The following is a 24,405-nucleotide window of genomic DNA, read 5'->3' on the forward strand; positions in this document are numbered from 1 at the left end:
TGAGAGATTAAAAAGTCTATGTAATAAAGGGCCAGTTCAGCCCTTTTTGTGTAACCTTTAGCTAACCTTCTCCTAGGTCTCTACTCTTTGGGGTTACTCTATCTTGTCCCTGTGGATCACATCCCTCCATTTGAAATTTATCAACATATACTATTAAGAGTTATTAATCATAACTCACATTTGTGTTTTTCTAAACATACTATGTTCATAAATTAACCTAAGCAGTTCTTTTTTTTGTAAGGTAATTGTTTGTTCTGTCAATTTCTAAGTGTCCTAGTAGTTTCTAATAGGAATATCATGATTTTTTATAGCACTAGTGAGCAATTATTTTAATCCCCATTTTTAAAGATTAGAAAATTAGAAAATTAAGGTCAGTTTTGTTCAGTAAATCCTTAGAAAGCAGTCATAACATCAAAAGTTGATTGTAGAGAGTTCCTGGGTTTCAGACTTGTGGCTCTTATTCCTGGCAATCTATGGCCATTCATCTGTAGTTAAACTATTATTTCTTAAAAATTACTGCCAACTTAAAGGCTTTTTCTCAGAGATGCTACTAGTCCAATTTGACCATTTGTACTCAAAAAAGCTTACAGCTACTAACACAGGACAAGGTAGATTTATAGAAAATTTTTTGTATGCCTTTCCTTTACGTTTGTGCCTACATTCTTATGGTCAAGTATGTACTTTTTCTCCTTTATTATTAAAAAACACAAAAGTAAGTTGAAAATATTTCTATCTCTTAGGTACCTGAAGGGCCCTTTGAAGCAGTAACATTGACAAAAGCAAAGGCAGAATAGGAAGTATGAAATTATTATCACTAATGCATGGTACAGCTCAGAATCAGAAGAGTTCATTCCCATCTAAACTGTGAGAATGAGAAGTTTCCTATTTGTTTACCTTCTATTTGACTTTCAGCTTCACACAAAGCACTAAAAATTGGCTTGCCAGAAATATATAGCCCAAATGGGAATAACTTATGCAGGTACCATGTTGAAGATGATGTAGTAAACACATTCCCCGGCATTGTGGGAGAAAAATGTGCACATTTTTTTTTTTTTTTTTTTTTTTTTTTGTGGTACACGGGCCTCTCACTGTTGTGGCCTCTCCCATTGTGGAGCACAGGCTCCGGACGCACAGGCTCAGCAGCCATGGCTCACGGGCCCAGCCGGTCCGCAGCATGTGGGATCTTCCCGGACCGGGGCACGAACCCGTGTCCCCTGCATCGGCAGGCGGACTCTCAACCACTGCGCCACCAGGGAAGCCCAAAATGTGCACATTTTTAAAGATTTTAGCAGATTTTGGCAGAGAGGCAGAGATCAAATGATGGGCCAGGGAAATCATAGGCATCTGCCACTACTTTTAGCTTTTACTCTTAAAATAATTTAATGTAAGCCATAGTTTATGTGACAAGTAATTGTTATTACCCAGCTTTTCAGAGCACTGTTATGTGTGGTAGTGCACTGGCATTATATGTGGGAAATCTCAGCTTGGAGACTCAGAGATGCCACCTGAATAGCATTTAATAGCATTTTAAATAGCTTTAAAGTAGCATTTTAGTTTAGAAATTAAGAAGGGGCATTCTGGAACCAGACTTTTTATATTCAATCTACCACTTTTAATTGCTTTCATAGTTTGAGCAAGTTATTTAACCTATCTGTGCCTTAGTTTCCCAGTCTGTAAAATAGGCATAATAATAGTACCCATCTCTTAAAGATGTAGTGAAGAATACTTGGCACATACTAAGTACCTAATAGGTGTAACTATTATTGTGATTACTATTCAAAGTAACTTCCCAAATGGAACCGTAATTCTTGCTTTTAGCAAACCCGTTTGGCAGTATAAGATTTTCTCTTGTTGTGTCATCCATGTCAATGGAGCTAAAAGAAAATACAAATCTCTGCCTTAGTATTAGATTTAGTATTACTGTTTGACTCTAGGTGAGGTACTCAAACGATACTTGATTGAAAATTGAAGCCAGTGCCATCAAAAACTTAAGAAAAATTTAAAATTTGATTTTAAGAAATGTTATTTTCTTATGATTATAAAAGTAGGGCCTGGGCTTCCTTGGTGGTGCAGTGGTTGAGAGTCCGCCTGCTGATGCAGGGGATGTGGGTTCGTGCCCCGGTCCGGGAATATCCCACATGCCGCGGAGCGGCTGGGTCCATGAGCCATGGCCGCTGAGCCTGCACGTCCGGAGCCTGTGCTCCGCGGCGGAAGAGGCCACGACAGTGAGAGGCCCGTGTACCGCAAAAAAAAAAAAAAAAAAAAAGTAAGTTCTGTTCCTTGTAGAAAATTTGTAAGTTACAGAAAAGAAAATCATATATAATCCTAGCATTCAACAATAATCACTGTCAATGTTTTATTTCCTTGCCGTATTTTTCTATTTTTTTTTTACCTAATTGGGCTCCAACTGTGTAAATAATTATATATCTATATTTTAATTTACAGTTGTTGAAAGCTCTCAGTAAAAATGAAATTATAAAAAGAATAGGAGAAATCATGTACTTTTTAAAAATATTTGAGATGGAAGGACGTTGGAAGCATATATAAAATTCAGGAACCCTAATGGGAGGAATAGAGAAATTTGTTAGATAGTAAAAAATTCTATTTACATTGTTTAAAAATAAAAACAGGGCTTCCCTGGTGGCGCAGTGGTTGAGAGTCCGCCTGCCGATGCAGGGGACACGGGTTCGTGCCCTGGTCTAGGAAGATCCCACATGCCACGGAGCGGCTGGGCCCGTGAGCCATGGCCGCTGAGCCTGTGCGTCCGGAGCCTGTGCTCCGCAAGGGGAGAGGCCACAACAGTGAGAGGCCCGCGTACCGCCAAAAAAAAAATAATAAAAATAAAAAAATAAAAACAAACTGAAAAAAATTGTTTACAATACATGTGACAAAGGACTAATTTCGTGACTGTACCAAGGTCTCTATAAGTCTATGAGAAAAAGATGAACCATGCAGTAGAAAAGTGGCTTAACCCTTTTCATAATTCTAGTTATGCAAATTAAAATGTTTGTCTTCCAGACTGGCAGAGATTTAAAAGTTGGTAGTATCCAGTATTTTGAATGGTTTGGAGAGGTAGAGAAGAGGGTATCAGTACAATGTTTTTTTGGTGGATGATTTGGCAGTAACTTTGGATGCCTAAAAGGTTTGAAATTCTACTCTTAGAAACGAATATATTCACATTACTATATAAAGTTATGTGTCCAAATATGTTAGTTATAGCATTGTTTGTAAGCAGAAAAGTGTAATCAACCTAAATATCTGTCAACTTAGGACCTGATATATGTTGAAACATCTATTTTAAATGAATGAGGGAGATCTGTATGTACTGATGTGGAACGATACCCAAAGTTAAGTGTAAGAAAAAAGTTGAAGAGCAACAAACTGAATATGGCCCCACTTGTGTTAAAAGCAAACCAAAGGATTACCCATATATAAATGTTTGTTAGGTAAGTTTGTATCTGACTAGAAAATTTCTAGAAATTACACATAAAAACTTAACAATAGTTAACTTTAGGAGTTGGGGATAGAGTATAAGACAATAAGAGGATTTTACTTTTTCATTTATGTTTTTAAAATTTTCTTTACAATGAGTATATATTACTTTAAAATTAAAAAAAAATCACCATCAGGAAAAGTAAAAAGGCATTCTTGGTAAATATTCTAAAATAACTGTATCTTATGGATTACCACAATTTTTTAATCATTTCCCTGTTGGTGGGCATATTAGATTGTTTCTCATTTTTCACCATGGTAAATAATGCTTGGAAGAAGATCTCTGTGCACGTTTCAGATGATTTCCTGAGAATGGATTCCCAGAAATAGAACTCTTGAGTCAAAGGGTAAGGATATTTTTAAAGGTCTCACTACATATTGCCAAATTGCTTTCCAAAATGATTGTAGCAATTTATACTCCCACCAACAGTGTATAAAAGTGCCCAAATAGAACACATTTCTTCAAAGTTGCTTATTACATGATTGCCTCAATTATTTACTTGCATTTGTGCCATGAATCTGCTATGTGAAAAGCGCTGGACAGTTTTAACCCAGATTTCTTAGATCAAACATTTCTAAAATTTGTAAACAAAGTTTAATAAAATAACTCAGAAAGGAAATATTCTTGACCTTCTTATTTGTCCTCTTTCTCTCTCTCCCTTTTTTTTTAACATCTCTATTGAAGTATAATTGCTTTACAATGGTGTGTTAGTTTCTGCTGTTTCACAAAGTGAATCAGCTATACGTATACATATATCCCCATATCCCCTCCCTCTCGCGTCTCCCTCCCACCCTCCCTATCCCACCCATCTAGGTGGTCACAAAGCACCGAGCTGATATCCCTGTGCTGTGCGGTTGCTTCCCACTAGCTATCTGTTTTACATTTGGTAGTGTATACATGTCCATGCCACTCTCTCACTTTGTCCCAGCTAACCCTTCCCCCTCCCCATGTCCTCAAGTCCATTCTCTATGTCTGTGTCTTTATTCCTGTCCTGCCCCTAGGTTCTTCAGAACCATTTTTTTTCTTTTTTATCCATATATATGTGTTAGCATATAGTATTTGTTTTTCTCTTTCTGACTTCACTCTTTATGACACACTCTAGGTCCATCCATCTCACTACAAATAACTCAATTTCGTTTCTCTTTATGGCTGAGTAATATTCCATTATATATATGTGCCACATCTTCTTTATCCATTCATCCGTCGACGGACACTTAGGTTGCTTCCATGTCCTGGCTATTGTAAATAGAGCTGCAGTGAACATTGTGGTGCATGACTCTTTTTGAATTATGGTTTTCTCAGGGTATATGCCCAGTAGTGGGATTGCTGGGTCATATGGTAGTTCTATTTGTAGTTTTTTAAGGAACCTCCATACTGTTCTCCATAGTGGCTGTATCAGTTTACATTCCCACCAACAGTGCAAGAGGGTTCCCTTTTCTCCACACCCACTCCAGCATTTATTGTTGGCAGACTTTTTGACAATGGCCATTCTGACTAGTGTGAGGTGATACCTCAATGTAGTTTTGATTTACATTTCTCTAGTGATTAGTGATGTTGAGCATCCTTTCATATGTTTGTTGGCAATCTGTATATCTTCTTTGGAGAAATGTCTATTTAGGTCTTCTGCCCATTTTTGGATTGGGTTGTTTGTTTTTTTGATATTGAGCTGCATGAGCTGCTTGTATATTTCAGAGATTAATCCTTTGTCAGTTGCTTCATTTGCAAATATTTTCTCCCATTCTGAGGGTTGTCTTTTTGTCTTCTTTATGGTTTCCTTTCTTTTAAGTATCATTAGGTTCCATTTGTTTATTTTTGTTTTTATTTCCATTTCTCTAGGAGGTGGGTCAAAAAGGATCATGCTGTGATTTATGTCATAGAGTGCTCTGCCTATGTTTTCCTGTAAGTTTTATAGTGTCTGGCCTTACATTTAGGTCTTTATTCCATTTTGAGTTTATTTTTGTGTATGGTGTTAGAGAGTGTTCTAATTTCATTCTTTTACATGTAGCTGTCCAGTCTTCCCAGCACCACTTATTGAAGAGGCTGTCTTTTCTCCATTGTGCATTCTTGCCTCCTTTATCATAGATAAGGTGACCATATGTGTGTGGGTTTATCTCTGGGCTTTCCATCCTGTTCCATTGATCTGTATTTCTGTTTTTGTGTCAGTACCATACTGTCTCGTTTAGTGTAGCTTTGTAGTATAGTCTGAAGTCAGGGAGCCTGATTCCTCCAGCTCCGTTTTTCTTTCTCAAGATTGCTTTGGCTATTCCGGGTCTTCTGTGTTTCCATACAAATTGTGAAATTTTTGTTCTAGTTCAGTGAAAAATACCATTGGTAGTTTGATAGGGATTGCACTGAATCTGTAGATTGCTTTGCATAGTATAGTCATTTTCACAATGTTGATTCTTTCAATCCAAGAACATGGTACATCTCTCCATCTGTTTACATCGTCTTTAATTTCTTTCATTGGTGTCTTATAGTTTTCTGTATACAGGTCTTTTGTCTCATTAGGTAGGTTTATTCCTAGGTATTTTATTCTTTTTGTTGCAATGGTACATGGGAGTGTTTCCTTAATTTCTCTTTCAGATTTTTCATCAGTAGTGTATAGGAATGCAAGAGATTTCTGTGCATTAATTTTGTAACCTGCTACTTTACCAAATTCATTGATTAGCTCTAGTAGTTTTCTGGTAGCATCTTTAGGATTCTCTATGTATAGTATCATGTCATCTGCAAACAATGACAGCTCTACTTCTTCTTTTCCAATTTGGATTCCTTTTATTTGTTTTTCTTCTCTGATTACTGTGGCTAAAACTTCCAAAACTATGTTGAATAATAGTGGTGAGAGTGGACAACCTTGTTTGGGGTTTTTTTTTGGGGGGGGGTACGCGGGCCTCTCACTGTTGTGGTCTCTCCCGTTGTGGAGCACAGGATCTGGATGTGCAGGCTCAGCGGCCACGGCCCATGGGCCTAGCCGCTCCGCAACATGTGGGACCTTCCCGGACCGGGGCACGAACCCGTGTCTCCTGCATTGGCAGGCGGACTCTCAACCACTGCGCCACCAGGGAAGCCCAACTTTGTTTGTTTTTGATCTTAGTGGAAACGGTTTCAGTTTTTCACCATTGAGAACAATGCTGGCTGTGGGTTTGTCATATGGCCTTTATTATGTTGAGGTAAGTTCCCTCTATGCCTACTTTCTGCAGGGTTTTTATCATAAATGGGTGTTGAATTTTGTCATAAGCTTTTTCTGCATCTATTGAGATGATCATATGGTTTTTCTCCTTCAATTTGTTAATATAGTTTATCACATTGATTGATTTGCGTATATATTGAAGAATCCTTGCATTCCTGGAATAAACCCCACCTGATCGTGGTGTATGATCCTTTTAATGTGCTGTTTGATTCTGTTTGCTAGTATTTTCTCTCTCTTAATACAGTTGCCTTTAAGTGTGCACAAAGGAAAGATTAGGAATCTTAGTTGTAGAGTTTTTCATCTTTGTGTGAAGAAGTTTCCAGGTTTTTTTCTGTGGAATAATGTACAGGTTATTTATGTTTTTTCCATGGACCCTCTACATAATATGTGACAAATTCTTCTTGGTCCTTTTCTATTAATGGTCAATTATGTATCCAGCATTGTCCTCTGTAAGTTCATAAATTAGAAAAGACCATTTTTACATTCATTATTTAGGGAGTACACCTTGATCACATATCTTGATCTCAGAGCCTATACAGTTTAGGGGTGATAGTGACTTAAGGAGCTAAAAATAAGTTCTGGTTGTGAACTTGTTTTCTCAATTTTCATATGCACTTTTTTATATTTTAATTTTTTTTGAAATCAGATTATGTCTTATAATTGATGTCAGTAGAAACTTGCCAGTCACCTTGTAGAGTTGAGACTTACTGGTGGTTGTCATTGCCTGGGAATGTGCACATTTAGCTGTACACAGCTATGTCTGTTCATCCACTTGTGACCTCAGTTGAGTTAGTTGTATTGGCAGCTCCACACGCTGTTTAATTTTAACCTTAATCTTAACTTTAAATATTTGCTGAGGGTTTTCTAACCATGCAGTAAAAGGTGGTGGTAATTGACACATTTCTCAGAATAACATACAGAATTTTAAAGCAAGGAGAGGTTGTTAAAACCGATTTTTGCAGAATGGCATCATTCATTGAAAGAAAAAGCAATAATCAAATATGAAATGCAGGCAAACCCCCAGTATTCTTCACTGTTTTTGCTGTTGGTCTTAGAAGTGATACAAAAGTAAAGGTGAAGAACACAGGTTCTCAGGAGAGTAGTATGTTTGTTACATGTCATAGAGCGGCTATGGCCAAAAGTAATTCAGAAGAGCCTTTAACTCAGATATGAAGATTCCTATTTAAATGTTACTTGTGATTCTGAAAACATAAATACGGCATGGAACTATATGATTAATATATGATTTTGTTTGTTACTGAAAAAGAAAACTTTTTTGTTTTTTGCTTAAAAGTTATTACTAAATCCATGGCCATCTTGTAGTTTCTGGTGTCTTAATACCATTACAGGATATACTGAATGGAACTGGAGATTGTAAAGTCCCCGACTAGATTTCACTTTTGGCACAGTTTAGGATTTTGATCAAGTAATGTGTCATTTCTTTAGTACCTACATTGAGGTATAATTCATAAGCCATAATATTCATCCTTTTAAAGTGTACAGTTCAGTGAGTTTTTAGTACAGTGAGCCCTCTGAATCTGTTGGTTCTGCATCTTCAGATACGGAGGGCCAAGTATGCCATTTTTGTACAAAGGACTTGAACATCCATGGCTTTTGGTATCTCCCAGGGGTTCTGGAACCAATCCCCACTGGATACTAAGGGACAACTGTATATTTACAGAGTTTTGCAATCATTATTGATATCAAATTCCAGAATATTTTTCATTCCCCTCAAAGTAACCCCATACCCTTTAGTGATCACTCTCAATTCCTTTCTCCCCTTACCCTTGGTAACCACTAATCTATTTTCTGTCTTCATGGATTTACCTATTCTAGACATTTCATATTTTCACTTAGCATGCTTCCAAATTTCATCCATATTGTAGCATGAATCAGTGCTTCATTACTTTTTAAAAAATATTTATTTATTCATTTGGCTGTGTTGGGTCTTAGTTGCAGCACACAGGATCTTCATTGCAGCAATGGGCTTCTCTCTAGCTGTAGCACGTGGGCTCTAGAGCGCACGGGCTTAATTGCCCCACAGCATGTGGGATCTTAGTTCCCTGACCAGGGATTGAACCCGCATCCCCTGCATTGGAAGGTGTATTCCTAACCACTGGACCACCAGGGAAGTCCTAGTACTTCATTACTTTTTATTGCTGAATAATGTTCCCTTGTATGGATATGCCACATTTTATTTATCTCTTCATTAGTTTGTGGAGATTTGGATTATTTCCACTTTTTGGCTATTAAGAATAATGCTACTGTGAACACTTCATGTACATGTTTTGTGTGAGCATGTTTTCAGTTCTCTTGGGTATATACCTAAGCAGTGGAATTTCCAGGTCATATGGTAGTTCTCTGTTTAACCTTTTAAGGAACTGCCAAACTTCCAAAGCATCTGCACCATTTTACATTTCCACCAGCAGTATATAAGATTCCAATTTCTCCACATCCTTACCAACACTTGTTATTACCAGTCTTTTTTATTATAGCTATCCTAGTAGGTATGAAATGGTATCTCATTGTAGTTTTGATTGCATTTCCTAATGGTATATGATGTTGAGCATTTTTCATGTGCTTATTGGCCATTTATATATCTTCTTTGGAGAAATGTCTATTAAAATCCTTTGCTTATTTTTTAATAGCATTACTTGTCTTTTTATTGAGTTGTAATTTTTTCATGTATTCTGAATACTAGGGATTTATCAGGTATATGATTTGCAAATATTTTCTCCCATTTGGATTGTTTTTCCAGTCTCTTGATGGTATCCTTTGAAGCACAAAAGTTTTTAATTTTGATGAAGTCCAGTTTGTCTTTTTTTTTTGCCTGCTGTTGGTGTCCTATCTAAAGAAATCATTGCCTGGGACTTCCCTGGTGTTCCAGTGGTTAAGACTCTGTGCTTCCATGCAGGGGGCTCGGGTTCAGTCCCTGGTTGGGAAACTAAGATCCCACATGCCATGCTGTGCAGCGTGCATGCATGCATCAATCAATCAATCGTTACCTAATCCAGGATTATGAAGATTTATGCCTATCTTTTCTTCTAAAGTTATATAGTTTTAGGTCTTGAATTTATAGTGTCTGCATTTTTTAAACATCTTTATTGTAGTAAAATTGTTTTACAATGGTGTGTTAATTTCTGCTTTATAACAAAGTGAATCAGCTATACATATACATATATCCCCATATCTCCTCCCTCTTGCATCTCCCTCCCACCCTCCCTATCCCACCCCTCTAGGTGGTCACAAAGCACGGAGCTGATCTCCCTGTGCTATGCGGTTGCTTCCCACTAGCTATCTATTTACATTTTAGTGTTTGCATTTTTAGGGAAACAATCTTTTTTTTTTTAATTGAAGTATAGTTGATTTACGATGTTGTGTTAGTTTCTGGTATATAGCTAAGTGATTCAGTTATATATGTATGTATTCTTTTTCAGATTCTTTTCCATTGTAAGTTATCACAAGATATTCAATGTAGTTCCCTGTGCTGTACAGTAGGACCTTATTGTATATCTATTTTATATATAGTAGCTTGTATTTGCAAATCCCAGACTCCTAATTTATCCCCCGTCCCTCTTTGGTAACATAAGTTTGTTTTCTATGGCTGTGAGTCTGTTTCTGCTTTGTACATAAGTTCATTTGTATCATTTTTAAGATTCCACATATAAGTGATATCATATGATATTTGTCTTTGTCTGACTTAGTATGATAATCTCTAGATTCATCCATGTTGCTGCAAATGGCATTATTTCATTCTTTTTTGTGGCTGAGTAGTATTCCACTGTATATATATACCACATCTTCTTTATCCATTCATCTGTCGATGGACACCTAGGTTACTTCCATGTGTTGGCTATTGTAAATAGTGCTTCTGTGAACATTGGGGTACATGTATCTTTTCAATTTAGAGTTTTCTCCAGATGTATGCCCAGGAATGGGATTGCTGGATCATACGGTAACTCTATTTTCAATTTTTTAAGGAACCTCCGTACTGTTTTCCATAGTGGCTGCACCAATTTATATTCCCACCAACAGTGTAGGAGGGTTCCCTTTTAAAGAAGCAATCTTCAGTAGATGGTAAACCAACATAATTTAGAGTATAGTGAGATTTAGACAGTACTAGGCTTGACCCTTTCTAATTCATCTGTTGAACCTTTAGTAAATCTGGGCAAAATAAGACTTGTTACTCACCTTTAGATGTTTTTCAAGTGTTAAGTGTATTCTGCTTTTCAAAAATATTTATTTGGGGCTTCCCTGGTGGCGCAGTGGTTGAGAGTCCGCCTGCCGATGCAGGGAACTCGGGTTCTTGCCCCGGTCTGGGAAGATCCCACATGCTGTGGAGCGGCTAGGCCCGTGAGCCATGGCCGCAGAGCCTGCGCGTCCGGAGCCTGTGCTCCGCAACGGGAGAGGCCACAACAGTGAGAGGCCCGCATACAGCAAATATATATATTTATTTGGTTGCAGTTTTTCAGAAGAAGGAAGGTTTTGGTTTGTATTTGTATTTTTGAGAAGAGGGAAGGGTTCTGAGTGACTGGCAGGTTAATTATTGATATATAGCTTCCATTTTGAGAAGAACAGTTAGAGCATCTTAGCAGGGAATTACAATGTAGAATCAGTTGCTGTTTATTGAGCAACTGTTACATGCCAGATACTGTTTTAAGATGTGAGGGAACGTCTATAGGCTGATAAATGCTGTGAATGCTGGAACATGATTAGGCTGATGGTTATGTTATCTAAACAAGAAATTCATAGTATATTTTGCATTTTGTTGTCTATTGAGAGTGATTCTTGTGTTTGTGTATGATTCTTTTCTTAAAAATTTACTTGGAATGTAAAAATGGAGAATAATGTTTACCCAAAATACATGGGATAAGAATTTTTAAAAAAAAATTTTAAGTATTGCAAAATGGTTTTGTAACATTCAGTTCTCCAGAACATGTTGTAATTTGGGAGAAACAGTGACTAGATTAGAAAGTGTTAGGTATGAACCCTTGTACAGCCCTTGAGCCAGCTTTTATGTAGCACTTAGACTAACATTCCTTTTTTATTACCTGCAAGATCTAGTGTTTTGGATTTTTTGAATCTGATTTCTTTTCTTTTAATTTAATAAACTATGTTTTTGGAGCAGCATGGATTTTTTTATGAACAGCCATTTCTCAACAACATGTTATTTGGGCTCTTACAAATACTTCTGAGGAAAAGCACTGTATAATGAGAGGTAGAAATTAAATTGTATCCACATTTTTTTAAGCTCAAGTGAGTGAGTAATTGGCACCACCATCCTCCAAGGATTGTAACCTCAACTACTCTTTTTCACTAGCCCCACATCCAGTTGACTGACAAGTTTTAATGGTCATGATTCCCAAATATATCCTGTAATCTAATCACTTCTTTCTATCCCTATTAACATCATCTTCAACAGTTGGATCATTATCAGCATCTCAAAGATCTTCCCTGATTCTTCTAAAGTAACCCCACTCTGCTCACCCAACCTATGCCTGTATTTTCAGTTACAACAACCTTATTTGTTTCTATGGTGGATTAAAAATGGCCACAGTTTCTTTTCAGTTTCTCTCATCATGAGATGGAGTCTGTTTCCTCATCTCTTGAATCTGGGGTTGCCTTATGACTTGCCTTTTGAATGTAGCAGAAGTGACATGTGGGACTTGGGCTCAGAAGGCCATGCAGCTATGCTGTTACTCATTAGGAACTACACCTTATGAATAAGCCAAGGTTAGTCTCATTGAGGAGGAGATGCCACATGGAGAGAGAGAGGGGGGTGGGGGGAGAGAGAGAGAACTCAACCTTCCCAACTAAGGCTCCTGATGTGTGCATAAAGTCATCTGGGACCGACAACCTCCAGGCAGCCTGCCAAATGATTGTGAGCACATGAATGAGCCTAGCCTATACCACATGGAACAGAATAACATCCAGCTGAGCCCAACCCAAATTGCCAACCCATAGTATTGTGAGAAAGTAAGAAATTTTTTCTTTTTTTTTTTTTTGCGGTACGTGCGCCTCTCACTGTTGTGACCTCTCCTGCTGCGGAGCACAGGCTCCGGACGCGCAGGCCCAGAGGCCATGGCTCACGGGCCCAACCGCTCCGCAGCATGTGGGATCCTCCCGGACTGGGACACGAACCCGTGTCCCCTGCATCGGCAGGCGGACTCTCAACCACTGCGCCAGCAGGGAAGCCCAGTAAGAGATTATTTTAATCCAAGTTTTTGAGTGAGATATCACACAGCAGTAGATAACTGATTTAATTCCTTCATAGCACTTAGTATCTATAATTACCTATACATTTCTCTGTTAACTTTGTTACTGTCCTCCATTACAATGCAAATGCCCTGAGATTGAAGATCTTGTGTACCTTGCTTGCTGTTTTATCCTCAGCACTGAGAAAAGGGCCTTGAACATCGTAAGTGCTCAGGAGATGCTTAGTGAATGACTGAAAGAATGAACAAATGGATATACAGTAGTTCATATAACCTGTTAGAAATAACTTATCTGCTTTTCAGGATTAACTGAAAACTTCTTGAGTTTTATTCTTGGCAGCTTACTTCACGCAGTAGCTATGTGACCTAGGCTAAGTTACTTAACCTCCTGGTTCCTATGTGATGATTAAATGAGCTAATCCTTGAAAAACACTATTGCAGTGCCTGGCACATAGTCCAGTAAATGCAAAAGAAAGGGCTTCCCTGGTGGCGCAGTGGTTAAGAATCCCCCTGCCAATGCAGGGGACACGGGTTCGAGCCCTGGTCCAGGAAGATCCCACATGCCGCGGAACAACTAAGCCCATGCACCACAACTACTGAGCCTGCGCTTTAGAGCCCGTGAGCCATAGCTGCTGAGCCCACGTGCCACAACTACTGAAGCCTACGCACCTAGAGCCTGTGCTCCGCAACAAGAGAAGCCACTGCAATGAGAAGCCCACACACCGCAACGAAGAGTAGCCCCCGCTCGCTGCAACCAGGGAAAGCCCGTGCACAGCAATGAATACCCAACACAGCCAAAAAAATTTAAAAAAGAAAGGGAAGGAAAATGCAAAAGAAAAAAAACACAACAACCCTGTGAGTTCATTTAGTTGTCTGTGGTCTTAACTCTGTAGAAATAAAAGCATAGTAGTTTTTTATGATGTGTTTAGTCTCCTAATTTAAATAACTGACCATCTACTCTTGTAGTTTTTTCAGTTTGGGGTCTTCATGCTTTTTTTTATTTTAACATCTTTATTGGAGTATAATTGCTTTACAATGTTGTGTTAGTTTCTGCTGTATAACAAAGTGAATCAGCTATACATATACATATATCCCCATATCTCCTCCCTCTTGCGTCTCTCTCCCACCCTCCCTATCCCACCCCTCTAGGTGGTCACAAAGCACCGAGCTGATCTCCCTGTGCTATGTGGCTGCTTCCCATTAGCTATCTGTTTTACATTTGGTAGTGTATATATGTCCATGCCACTCTCTCACTTTGTCTCAGCTTACCCTTCCTCATCCCCGTGTCCTCATTCATTCTTTTTGAACTGATGCTTAGAACCTAAACTTGAGTCTCTAAATAAATAGCTAACTTCTCTGTAGAGTAAGTAAATGAGAAATATATTAATAATATAGAGAAAACAAAAGACAGACTATATTAGTCAGGATAGGCTAGGTAATGCTGCAGAAATAAACTCAAAATTTCATTGGCTTAAAATGAATTATTTTTTGTTCATGCTATATGTCCATTTTAGGTCATCTTTGTCATCACCATTCTCATTCCAGGACCCAGAATAACTTTCTGAAATATTGCCAGTCACTGTGGCAGAGGGAAAAGGGAAAGTGGTGAAGCACACACTGACCCAAAGCTTCTGCTCAGATATGATACCAGTTAATACAGGTTACATAGCTACACCTGAGTTCAGCAGCATAGGAAAGGCAGTCCTACCATGTGCCTGGAAGGAGAAAGAGGATTAGTATTTTTTAACAGCTCTGATGACTACCGCACTGAAGCTGGTGATGTCTTGCTTGTTAACAGTGGTCAAGTCCAGGAGTCAGAAATGAGTTTCATCATGTCAGTGCAAACTGTCTGTGCCTAGACTCCTTTTTTCAATATCAAATTCCTTCACTGTGGTTTTATGTGGAAAGAACTGATGCTTTTATTGATTGTTTTTCCCAGAATGATGAAGTAGGAATTCTAAAGTCTCTATAACTCATACTTTACACATACTTTCACAACTTTCATTTTTAGATGGATTTTTCTTTTGAGCCACCAAGTCATTATTAATAATGGGTGATGTGAGATTGCCTTGAGGGGACAGGGACAACATCCTAAGCTTTCACCCAGAAAACAAAGGGTATAAAGTAGAAAGCTTCTCATCCTGCATTTTCGCGCTTGTCATCTCCTCCCCGCCCCCCACCGGCACTCCCACTCCGACACACAGGCCTCCCCAGGAGTCAGTCCGTTTTTTTTTTCCCCTTGCTCCTTTTGCAGGTTGCATTTGGGGTTTTCAGTTGTTCATAAGCTCCTCTAGTAGAGGGTGTACAGGGGGGAAAGTACATCATTTTAGTTAATTTTGCTAGCTGTTCAAAACTCTGTTCCCTATTTTTGTAGATAACTAAGAATTGGTTAAAATGACTTCCACAGAAAGATAATTTATAATGTAATTTAAAAGAATTATGGCCAGACATCAGCACCTAATGCTTTCATTCTTACAGCATGCTTGGGGCATTGAATAGAAAGTAGTTTGGTAGAAGCACTGCAGAATTTGTTTTGATTGCCATCTCTTAGTTGGTTTTACTACAGTGAGAGAAAAATGGAGGAAGAAAGGGTATTAGCCATTAAAAGTCATTTGAAAAAAAAAAAGAGAAAAAGAAAAAAAAAGTCATTTGGCAGTAGCATTTACTTGGCAGTGAGTTCTCATTTTTTTCCTGCCACCCAAGTTATTTTATTTCTTTCTGTTGATTTACACAACCTCTTGTAAATGTTTCAATACCATAAAGAACCTAAAATAAAATAAACTATGCTCGATGGGTTTTTTTGTGTTTGTAAATCCTGGGCATATTTTTTTTTGCCCAAACTATAGAAATGTTTGGAGTTTGACACCAGCTGTGCTTGAAATTATGTTTCAATAATGTTATGGTAGCAAGGAAACTCCTTACTATGTTTGCAAGGGCAAATGTTAGATTAAGTGAAATTTTTATTACACCTTCTTAACTTTTAATACTCTTCTCCATATAATTGTTTCTCGTGCTTAAAGACTAGCTCTTAAGGGCTCGCTTAAGAGGTAGAAGGTCTTGTAACTGGGTCTCAAAACTTGGGGGTCATGCTGCTTTTATTGCCTTCAAAGAAGGCTGTCCCCATGTCTACTCTGAGAAGGTGTTTGAGTAATCTTTTTCTTATATTGAAATCTACAATCAAAAACTTGTCATTGTTCCCAGTTTACTTTCATACATCTTGTTGATTACTAATGATTGGAAATAAGTGATTGGAGGTTATGTCTAAGCATTTTAATTTTAGTCAACTACTTATCAACAGTTTCTTTCCAGTGGATTTTTAAAAGTGGTTCTTTCAGTGTTTTTAAGGCTAGGGGTTACAGGAACAATTATTAATCCAGTTATTCCAGGTTAAACTCTAATCCAGGAAGGGACTTCATTTTTTACTTTCTAGAATTATATATATTTATGAGTACTTATTACATTTCTTAAAAAAAAAACTCACATATTTTTAAAGATAAGAAAATTTAAAATCTTTACACTTAACCACTAGTGTTTCTGCTATACTTTAGAATATTGATTCTCAAACTTTAGTGTGCATCAGAATCACCTAGAGGGCTTGCTAAAACAGGATTTCTGGCCCTGCACCCAGAGTTCCCGATTCAGAAGGTCTGGGGTAGAGCTGAGGATTTACATTTCTTAAAAGTTCCTAGGTAATGCTGGCTGCTGGTTTGGGGACCACGTTTTGAGAACCACTATTGCATAAAAACGTTTGCTCTGAAGTGTACTCATACTGCTTTACTAAAACAAGCAATTGTATAAGTCAAATACTCAAAACTATTAGAAGTCTAAATGATTCTTAGATTAGGAATCTATTTTTTAAACTAAATATATGAAACTCATTTTAAAGTACTAAAACCTGTTCCTAAGAATAATATACTTCTTCCACTTTCAGAATAGAAGTTTGTCATGTTTCCATAACCAACAGTTATGTTATCAAGTAGTTATATTAGCATTATGATGGTTAAAGTTACCTAGAGTATGACTTCTAAAAAACTGTTAAGTAGCCCAAAGAGAATATGTTAAATGGAGAAAACCTGAGACTGAAAGTAATTATATGGAGTGTCAAACCAATGGAATTGCATGTTTCTTTGTAGTGCATCTGAAATAATCACCCAAATAAGTCACTGTTAGTATGTATTCAAAAGCCTGAAGATTTTTTTTTTTAATCAGTGGAAACCATAAACTTGGACTGTGAATCTTAAGGCAACTCATCTGGTGGCAGCATTTAAGTCCTATTTCATTTGAGTTCAGGAAGAGCTTATAAGAATTCTCTAATCTATAAGTTTATTACATGGGGGGGGTAGACCTAATCTTGACTCCTTATGTTTATTTAAAATAGTTACATCTAGCTAGTCAAGGGTAACCCCCCCCCCCAGCCAAATGACGTAGGGAAATAAATAAGCATTAATGGATGATGCCAATCCAGAATTCACTGAAGAACACAAAAAATGCTTCTTGGGTTTTTTTCTTACTATTTAGCTTTCATGACATGATGTCAGGGAAGTCACATTGCCCTAGGTCAAATAATGCCAAACTGACTAGATGCTTCCTTCCATCCATGTGCCATTCCACCCATTTCACCTGCTTGACACTTGTAAGAGTTCTGTCTTGTCATGCCACTGCTGGAATAGTCTACACCACTCAGAATTATTCTTACATGTACCAATAGCTAATGAAGTGAATGATCAGCTGTTGGATAAGTGGGTTTTTAGTAAAGTGATCAAAGAAGTAAGTAGAAACACTTTGAAGGAAGTCAGGCAAAGTTTCTGTAATGAATTTGGCCTCATATCCTTTTCTTTCCAAATATCCCCAAAAGGTATACTCTGCGTAGTGTTTGAAACATTTTCCCAATTGCATTAGTCAACTGATTGGCTATCTTCAAACAGCATTGTTAGGAAAACAGCATTGCCAAGCTCCCAAATCTGTTTTCTCTCTGGCAAAATCTTAATGGCAAGTTGATCCTCCTCTTGATGTGTCACTGATAATTTTTGTGTGATAACTATTTAGGGTGTGTTGAGATTGTGAATCATTATTGTGTGTACTTTGCTTCTATGACAGTATTTCAAAATACGCTTCTCAGGAATGTGGTAGGTAGAGTGAAAGTATAATACTCACTTTAACTAAAAATTTTTTAAAATATTTGTTAAGTCTGACAAGCAGCAGTTCCAGAGTGAGTAGTAAATTTACTTAAGCATGTTTTTGAATCTATATAAATTATTCTTACTTAATTATTATTACAATGGTACCACTTTATTCATCATTAATTTTGTGTTAAAATGCTTATTTTAAGATAAAATTTTCCTTTTAAAACAGTTTCTTTCAGACCTACCTAATTAGCTATGTTTTTTAGCTTTTAAAAAAGAATGTTGTACCAGTAGGGAATTTTGTAGTGCCAGAAGTGAGGAAGTGCTTAAAAAAACACACAATTATGGAGGTATGTCAAAGGAACATGGGAGTGAACAGAAAGCTTGTAATTGCCAAAGGTAAACTAAGTGAACAGCAAAATAAAGTAATATTAGATTATAACCCAAAGTATAAAGTAAATATCCATGAGTTCATACTACTATAAATAAATGATTAAATAAATAAGTGGGGGAGAACAGACACATTACTCGAGCAGAAGAATTCCAAATAATTAGTGTAAATACTCTGCCCCCAGAGAGGTAGAGCATAACTGCCCCCTCTTTAAGTGTGGGCTGCACACTGACTTCCTTCCAAAGATCACAGTATGAAAAGGGGGAAAAAAGAATAACTTCACAGTGGAGAAACTTGACAAACACTTCCTCAGCCAGATGATCAAAGTTAACATCAACAGTGATAAGTCATGTTGATAGTGTCTACTTTTGCTATGATGTTGTGGGAGTGGCATTTTACCTCTGTGGTCTTCCTCCGCCAAACCTATGACCCCAGTCTAATCATGAGAAAAGCATCATATAAATCCCAGTTGGGGGACATTCTACATAATACCTGACCAGTACTCCTCAAAAAACTGTCAAGGTCATCAAAATCAAGGAAAGTTTGAGAAACTGTCACAGCCAAGAGGAGTCTAATGAGACATGACAGCTAAATGTAATGTGGTATCCTGGATGGGATGCTATGACAGAAAAAGGACAGGAAGTGAAAACTAAGGGAATCTGAACAAAGTATGAGCTTTGGGTAATGATAATGTATCCATGCTGGTTCATTAATTGTGACAAATGTACCACACTAACAGAAGATATTGATGACACAGAAAACTAGGTACAGGGCACATGGGAACTCCCTGTACTATCTTTGTAGCTTTTTGCTAAATCTAAAACTATTCTAAAATAAAACCTTTTTCTTTGAAGGAAAAATGCTATCCCCTTTTTTGATTATTGAGGGTAATAAAAAGGAAAGGTTAGTGTTTTTTCTACTATTACTCCATTTCTCAAAATCAAGTAATACTTGTTTCTGCCACGTAGTGTAACAGTTTTGCCCAGTCAGCTTTGGTTTTTTTTTCTTTTTTTTCCAGGGGTTAATCTTGTTTGTGGTTTGCCTGTTGTGGAAGATCAGCATGTATTTTGGATATTCTTTTTCCTCTTCTGCCTCCTTAGCAGTGGCGTAGGAAGGGTACAGGTCAAAGGAGAAACTGAAATAATAGCATAACTTGTTCAGAGCAGCTCTCCTATTCCTGTGTCTCAAGTAATCAAAAAGTGGTTGTTACCCAACTGATAACACTGGTTACCTCCAAAGGAAATAGTTATATAGATTGTTGGTTTTCATTATGATGCATTTGTGTAGTGTTAGAATTTTTTTAAATAATGAACTCATATTTCTTTTATAATCTGGAAAATAATCGGGGTTTATTTTTAGAGTCAGTGGAAATGCGGAGAAAAGAACTTACCCTTTCTGTGGTTTGAAATGCTTTAGAACTTAAAACCTTTTTTCCACACTTGATACACTGAACACTTTTGGTTATTTTGCATCAATTTTGTTTAGCTCTACCTGTGTTTTTCGCTAGTTTGGCTGTATTAGTGAAACGGACACATCTGCCCAATTATTTTATGTAACTGCAAGATTACATTTAGCATTTAAAGATTACTTGGAATTCTCTGATGATTGTCTCGTGTGTAAGATTTCTCTTTAGCAAGGTTATAAATATATTATAGGTAGAGATCACTTTTTATGTATTTCTCTTAAAAAGACATGCAGTTATTTTGGTGTGTTGCTGTAGAAGGAATAGGTAGGAATCTTTCCCACTGTTTCTTTGTTCTGCTGCTTTTCCGTGCTGTCCTGAGACTTGATTTCTTTCTTTTTTTATATCCATTGGGTTTTCTATTCTGTACCTGCTGAGCCTTACACCCTGAGATTACTTATCTTTTGTGTCCTTTTTCTCTCCTTTAATTCACCAACATAGACCTGTCAACTCAAGGAAACCCTTCTCCAGATTTTCATGGGATATGGCATGGTCTCAAAATGAAAGTGCCCCTGTGGCCACTAACCTGTGTGCTTTCCAGCTCCGGAAGGGAGCAGCTCCACTCTCTTTATCACCGCACTGCCACTCCCCCCTACCCCCCGCCCCCCCAAAACAAAAAAAGCTCTTGCTACCCATTTAGAAATTAAGATATTCTAAGTTTTAATAGCAGAAAGAATAAGTAAAACATTGATAGAGCTTTATTTACATTTATTTGTGTCACCTTAGAAACCATAAAATATGTCCTTTTGTCCTCTCCAAGTGTTTTTTTAAATTTAATTAATTAATTAATTAATTAATGGCTGTGTTGGGTCTTCATTGCTGTGCACGGGCTTTCTCTAGTTGTGGTGAGCTGGGGCTACTTTTCCTTGTGGTGCGTGGGCTTCTCGTTGCAGTGGCTTCTCTTGTCGCGGAGCATGGGCTCTAGGTGCACGGGCTCAGTAGTTGTGGCTCGTGGGCTCTAGAGTGCAGGCTCAGTAGTTGTGGCACACGGGCTTAGTTGCTTCACGGCATGTGGGATCTTCCCGGACCAGGGCTCGAATCCGTGTCTCCTGCATTGGCAGGTGGATTCTTAACCACTGTGCCACCAGGGAAGCCCCTCTCCATGTGTTCTTATTTTTATTTCAGTATAACATGCACAAAACAACCAAACATTTATTTTATATAACTCAAAACCAAAAGGGGTTTGTTTTAGTATATCATTTTGTTTGATGAAGTTTAAATACAGCATAGCCACTTTCTAATAAAATTGGTATCTTCTACAAATCAACAAAAATAAGCTTAATTATCTATGCCCAAGATCAGTTCAACAAATGTTAAGTGACTGTTATGTGGTTGTGGAAATGGCCATATGGCCTTTGCCCTTAGGAAACTTACAACCTAGAGGATGTGACAGATATATCTATCTATCTATATCATAGATATATATATCACTCATATATATATATATATATATATATATATGAGGGGAAATATTAACACCATAAATAAAGTATAGATAAGGAGATTAGGGAAAGGCTTCATGAACAAGGTGGCATTTGCGATGAATCTTCATCAGGCTGAGTTAGTGGAGAGGATGTTGTAAGCAGAGGCAATGATTTTAGCCATAAGTATTCAGAGGCAGAAAATAAAGGCATACTTGAAGAATAGTAGGCCACTAATAGCTGGAGCATAGCTTACTTGTTTGGTATTAGTAGCTAGTAGTGCTTGTATGGTAGGGTTGGTTGTGGCTATCGTTTGGAGTACCTGGAATACCATGTTGAAGAGTTAGAATTTTCTTTCAGTCATTCAGCAGCTAGTTTGGGGATACAGTGGTAAATAAAAACAGACATGACCCTTGCCCCCGTGGAGTTTATAGCCTGACATTAATATAATAATCATAGAAATACATGTAAAATTGCAGTTATGATAAGTGGTACCAAACAAACAACGAAAAAAGGTACATGGTGCTATGAAGGCATTTAAGAAAAAGAACTTGAGCTAGACAAGGAGATCAGGGAAAATTTCCTTGAAGAAATGGCAAGTGAGTTGAGATCAGAGGGATTAGTAGGCTTTAACTAAGTAAAGAAAGATAACAAAGAAGGATGGAAAGAGTGTTTTAGGTAGAGAGAAGAGCATGTGCAACGGCCTTTGGGGTAGGGTCAGGGGAGGAACATGGCACATATGAGGGACTGAAAGGTCGGGGTGGTAGGAGCCTAGGGGCCAGACCTTGTAGACTTTAAGGACTTGTGTCTTTATCCTAAGCGTGATAGGAAGCACGGAACTGACATAATCAGGCTCTCATTTTTGAAAGTAGAATTCTAGCTGTAGTGTGAAGAATGGATCTGTGATTTCTAGTCAACATGGTTCCATAAATTCATACGTTGATGTACCACCTCTGCACCAAATACATACCAATGGTAGATGAAATATAGAAACAGAAAACCAAAAAGATACATCCAACCCCCAAAACAAAACAAAACATTAGAAACATAAAATCTTGAGTAGAGCCGAAATCACAGGCTTGCTTCATCCTGAGTCCCAGTAGAGACATAGAGGCGGGGAATTCAACTCCTTTGGGGTAGTAAAGACTAAAAGTGTGCCATGTGAGATGCGGGCAAAGGCAGATTTATTGCTTAAAGCTATAGGGCAAGAGCAAGGCTCCTCAAAGTGGCAGAGGAGGCTGGGGCAAGAAAAAAACCTTTTCGTTACCATTTGAAGTTATGACCTGTAACTAGCTGCAAGCCCCAGGAGTAAAGGCAAGAAATAACCTGGCAGTGCACCAGTGACCAGTCTCAACAAAGGACTCAGGAACTAAGGAGGCGAGTACTCCCAAAACTTTTAAGCAAGGATTAGATCAGCATAGAGGAAGTCAAGAAGAGAGAAAGTGTTAAAGAGGAAAAAGAACAAACAAAAACTCTAACTTGAAATGCAAATGACTCTGCAAACCAAAATTCAAAAATGTGAAAAAATTAATGCAAAGATAAGCAGCCAACAAAATCAATTAAGTCATAAATTTACAGTAGTGGTTACAGGGCAGGGGGCAGTATAGGGGTAGGGAAAAAAGAAAGCATTATTGTGGGATCATATGAAATCATGTGTGTGAAACTTTTGTAATTGTAAAGTACTGTAGAATCTTTCATTCACTAAATTTTTTTTTATTTTAAAACGATAAATTTACAGATGAAGTTAATTCGATGAAAGTTTCAAATATTTTAAAGTGAGTATGTTTAATATGCTCAGATCAAATAAATATATTCCATTTAAGACGAGCAAGAGAATATGACACAAAAACAAGCAGAAATGAAACAGGAACAGATGGATGTTTAAAAAGAATCAGATATCTTGAATGAAAAATAGTCATTGAAATAATGAATTCAGTAGACATGATAAACTCTAGACTGGCTACAATGAAAGAATTTATGAATTGCAAGTTGGTACTGAGAAATTCACCTAGAATGAAGCACAGAAAGACAGATTTAGAGAGGGAGAGACAAGTAGGAAGTGGATGAATCTTCAAATATTTAGGAAATGAAACTGAGAGAATCTCATAATGAACTACATGGAAGTGTATGAATTAGAGAAAGCAGCCAAGGACAACACCAAGGTGTGGGCTCATTTAACTAGATGGATGGTGATGCCATTTCCTGAGAGAGGTTGGAAGAAGTTTGGAGGGAAAATCATGAGTCTGTCTGCCTTAAGATGTGTTGAGTTTGATGCCTTTGGGGTATCTAAAAGGAGATACCTAGTAGTTGGGAATATAGGCCTATAGTTCAGAAGAAGGGTCTGTGCACTTCTACCTCTGTGTAGAAGTGGCCAAGCTTGCGAAGAAGATGGAGGAGTGGCTGCAGAGGTTGGAGGTAAACTAGAAGAGTGTGTTATTACAGCAGTCAAGGGAACAGTGTTTCGAAAGGGAGGCAGAGGTTAGCATTTTTAAATATTGCAGAACTATCATGGCGAACGAGGATCAGGAAATGTCATTGGATACTGTGATATGGAGATCATTGGTGACCACAGAGTGAGCTATGGAGGTGGAAGGAAGGGACCAGCAGCCAAAATGAAGTGAGTTGAGGGGTTTATAGGAAAAACACACTTCTCTGTGTCTCCCTTTTACTACTCACATAGAACATCCCACACTTCACTTCTCACACCAGGTGTATGGGTTTTGCACACATCTAGCATTCTCTGCACCAGCAGCTGGGTGTCCTACAGTTGAATTTAATTCTAACACCAACTGGAGTTAGTGCAGACCGCATAGGTTAAGGGCCTAGTCCCACAAGATTCCCCATACCCCTTGGACACCAACTGCAAGTCCCAGGTTGTCACCTGTACTTCTGACTGACCAGCTATAATTAAGAGGTGCCCATGACCACGCCTCAAGTTCTGTTATTTGCTAGAATGGCTCACAGAACTCAAGGAAACACTTACGATTACTGGTTTATCATATTAAAGGATGTGATAAAGAATACAGATGAACAGCCAGGTGAAGAGATATTTCCAAGTATGGAGGGTTCTGAGTGCAGGAGCTTCCATCCCTGTGGCGTTGGAGTGTGCCACC

The 24,405-nt window shown here is 37.9% G+C and overlaps 1 protein-coding gene across 8 annotated transcripts in view; it reads left to right on the forward strand.

Moving 5' to 3' along the window:
- The window catches only part of PRORP (protein only RNase P catalytic subunit), a 132,291-nt gene that overhangs the window by 54,968 nt on the left and 52,918 nt on the right, over positions 1 to 24,405 (forward strand). The gene's annotated exons all lie outside the window — the stretch shown is intronic.

Source organism: Orcinus orca, chromosome 2, assembly GCF_937001465.1.
Source record: "Orcinus orca chromosome 2, mOrcOrc1.1, whole genome shotgun sequence".
NCBI classification, from domain to species: Eukaryota; Metazoa; Chordata; class Mammalia; order Artiodactyla; family Delphinidae; genus Orcinus; species Orcinus orca.